At 37.2% G+C, this 3,945-nt stretch overlaps 1 non-coding gene across 1 annotated transcript; it reads right to left on the bottom strand.

Annotated features, from left to right (window-relative positions):
• Nucleotides 1-3,572: 3,572 nt before the first annotated feature.
• Nucleotides 3,573-3,732, bottom strand: LOC129400586 (U1 spliceosomal RNA). The gene has a single exon (XR_008627798.1). It is a non-coding gene; the product is annotated as a U1 spliceosomal RNA (small nuclear RNA).
• Between the last annotated feature and the right edge of the window lie 213 nt (nt 3,733-3,945).

Below are 3,945 nucleotides of genomic sequence, written 5' to 3' on the forward strand. Positions count from 1 at the left end.
TGTAATGCCACTAACCAAGCATGTGGAAGCAATGATAAACAAATGGGACTATCTTAAATTAAGAAGATTCTGCACCTCTAAAGAAATAGTGACCAGGATACAAAGACATCTTACGGAATAAGAAAGGATATCCACCCAATACCCTTCTGATTAGGGGTTAATATCAAAGATATACAAGGCACTGGTTAAACTCTACAAGAACAATAAAAAATCCAGTCCCATCAGAAAATGGTGCAATGAAATGAATAGAAACTTTCTCAAAGAAGAAATTTGAATGGCTAAAAGGCACATGAAAAAATGCTTTTCATCACTAATCATCAGTAGATAAACATCAAAACAACAATGAGATATCGTCTCACACCACAGAAACTGGTACACTTCCGAAAGAAAAAAGCAACCAGAATTGGTGTGGATGTGGGGAGAAAGGGACTCTCCTTTATTGTTGGTGGAAATGTCGACTGATCCCAGCCTTTTTGGAAGACAATATGCAACAATTGTTAAAAAATTAGAAATTGAGCTCCCATTTGACATAGGAATATCACTCCTGGAAATATACCCTGGGAACCCAAAAACAGAGGCAGAAACATCATCTGCACCCCTACGTTCATTGCAGCAGTATTCACCACAGCCAGAATATGGAAACAAACTGAATGCCCAAGAACAGACGAATGGATAAAGGAACTATGGCACATTTACACACTGGAATACTGTGCAAGCTGTCAGGAAATATGAAGTCATAAAATTTGCATATAAATGGATGGACATGGAGAGTATCATGCTGAGTGAAATGAGTCAGAAGGAGAAGGACAGATATTGAATGACTGCATTCATTTGTGGTAAATAAAATATATATACACACATATATTTATGTATAAATATATAAATTTATTTATTAAATATATGAAGTATGAAGGAACCGGCAGAGGAATGCAGGTGTGCAGGATACGGGGCCGAGGTCTCCAAGGCTGCTCGGATCGGGACTGGGCTTCTTACACCCAGATTCCCCATTTTTCAGTAGCTAGGCAGTCACACCCAGAAACTGCCCCCTCTGGCGCCGTGTTATCCCATCAATGGCCAGCATCTATGGACTATAAAACCAAGCTCCCAGAAGTGCATGGCTGCAGTGCCGATACTAAATAGTCTGCAAGACTAGTTCTCCCTCTCTGACAAGCTACCAAGAGTTTACTGCCTGCACGGTGGAGAGACTGTCAAGTTCCCTATGCCATATTAATATGCCAAATACAGTAACAATGATGGGTCTCATTCCCCTAACCCTGAAGAGCCTCTAATGCAGCATAATTTGGGAGGACAAGTAAAGAGAGGCTGCTAAAATCTCAGGGCTAGGATGAATGGAGATGTTACCGGGCCCTCTCGAGTAAATTGATGACCAACGGAATGACTGTGATACAGGGATTTATGTATATAGTAGAAAACTGATATTCTTGGGAAGGGAAACAAGGGTTAGGAGGACTGGTCAATGGTTGAGTCTAACCACAAGTGTGGCGGGGGCAAGCTGAGGGTAGATAAGAGTCTAGTAGGATAATAATAGCTGGGGATGATCATGCTGGAGAAAAGTTGTGTTAAAAGAAGGTAAAGGGGTATTCTTGATAATCTTTTAATATCGATGTTGCAAAACAGAACACCACAATGCACACAGAGATATACAGAGAGACAGAGAGAGAATAAAAGTGCCTGCCATATGGCAGGCAGGGGGTGGGGGGGGTTACATGAGGAAACCTGGAGACATTGGTGCTGGCAATTAAACATTGCTGGAGAGACGGGTGTTGGGACACTGTATGACTGAAATCCAATCATGAACAGCTTTGTAAGGGTTTATCTCACAGTGATTCAGCAAAAGAGTTAAAAAAGAAAGTCATGCTCAATTTCCCTATCTTGAGAAGACAAAATACATTATGGTGACACAAAAACAAAAGCTCTTTGTTTTTATTGTGGATAATGCTTAGTCTACTGTACATCTAAATAAACTATCTATGACAGGTTATTTTCAAGGGGAGGTAAAAATCATCTACCTTTATCCCATGGACCTGGTCCTAAATTCTTAGACCTGAAAGAAATACTTTCACATATCTACTGACACTTCACTGTTGAAGAATGTTCTTTAGAAAAAAAGCAAAATGCACTCAGGGCAAGTAACTTTCTCTTATTCTGTGAAAAAAAAGAAGACAGTATCAATCAGCAATGTGTTGTCTCTGACAGAGACATGTGTATGCCACTGATTTTTTGTTTGTTCAGACAAGAGTTTTAGGAGAGCAAACATTATCTTCCTAAAATGTAACCAAGGCCCTCACATTAATACAAACAAATCTATCCCCCATTTCAATATCTCCAACTTGTATTTTCTGCTCATTGCACAAATTAGGATGAGTAATATGTGAAACATTAAGAAAATAACATAAAATTTGAGGCTCTGAGGAACTGAGAAAATGTTTTAGACATAAGAAGAGGCTAAGTAATTAAAGTGCATGATTAAAAAATAATCACTTTAACTCATTTTATTTTTTGGTTTCTTCTTTAAAACTAATGTATTCCTTTAAAATAAAATGATATAGTTAAAACCTTTAAAATATATTTTTCTTGTTCAATTGAATAGCTACTTTTTAGTTCCATAATATCAGATCTCTTGTGTAGGAAATAGAAGTAATTTTATTTAATTTTATGCCAAGAATAAATGTCTTCAAAGAATATGCCCAAGAAATATGTAAGACATGAATTCCTTCAAATTTCTTACTTGTTATCATCAAGAATTTGAATTTGTGAAATAAAACATCATTAGGTTCCTAAACTTCTCTATTCAGCTGAATGGCTCTTCACAAGATTCATTACTAATAATTTCCTCCAAATAGTACATTTTACCTGCTTTCATTAAGTAAAAATGAAACTTTGAATACGCTTACTTGCTGTAATATCTCAATATAGAGAAGAATTTAATGGAGTAATTAAAAGATATCTGGATTAAATTTGCAAGATAATGTATAAGCGGAAATATGACAGTCTTGGGATGGCAAGATCAGTTAGATAAAGGAAAGGAATTCTGATTCAGAAGATTTTTCTTCTATTTCTGAGCAAAAAAGACTTTGCCGGCAGAACTTATTTATGTATTTGAAGTGGCATCTTATTTTTCACTTCAAGTATCTCTCCATAGGTGCCAACTGTAATATATCAATACCTGAACAGCTTACTGCCTGAAGTTTTCTTGCTTATGCTTGGCTGAGCTATTGAAGAGGCTGCTTAGATTCTAGGCCCTTGCGGATCACAGGTTCTGGCAGATGGGAGTTGGGTTTCTACTTGACTCGGGTTTTTTCTATTAAAGAGCCACTGCTAGGTCATTTCAATAGGAGCTGATAATTCAGATAATTAGCAACCTTTTGTCTCTGTACAAAACAAATAATTTCTTGATTATTCCAGCATACAATTTCTATAATATCCTTGAGTTATGGGATTAAAGCTATGTGCATTATGTCTAAAAGAAAATACTGGGTTCTTCTTTCCCCGAATATACTCATTGTCTGTTCATTTCCCCGGTCTGGTTGGTTGAGAGGAGATGATAAAATTCAGAGACAGTGCGAATACAGCCTCCAACTACCACAAATGATGCAGTTAAATTTCCCTCATTTGGGGAGATCACAGGGGTCAGCACATCTGGAATGCAATCGATAAGCCTCACCCTGGAAAAACCACCTGATCACAGTATCTTCACTACCAGGTAAATATGCTGCCCTTTTTTTCATCCATGTGTGACAGTCATTATTTCCGATCACCATGTATTTCCAGGAATTATATTGTTTCATACATCTGCTCCATTTATTTATTAGAAATATTTTATTGAATCACCGTGAAAAACAGAAAGAAAAAAAATACAAAGCTTTCAGGTTTAAGTCACAGTCAAATACTGATTAAACCCCCATCCCTTCACCAGTGCACCTG

Source organism: Sorex araneus, chromosome X (assembly GCF_027595985.1).
Source record: "Sorex araneus isolate mSorAra2 chromosome X, mSorAra2.pri, whole genome shotgun sequence".
Taxonomy (NCBI): Eukaryota; Metazoa; Chordata; class Mammalia; order Eulipotyphla; family Soricidae; genus Sorex; species Sorex araneus.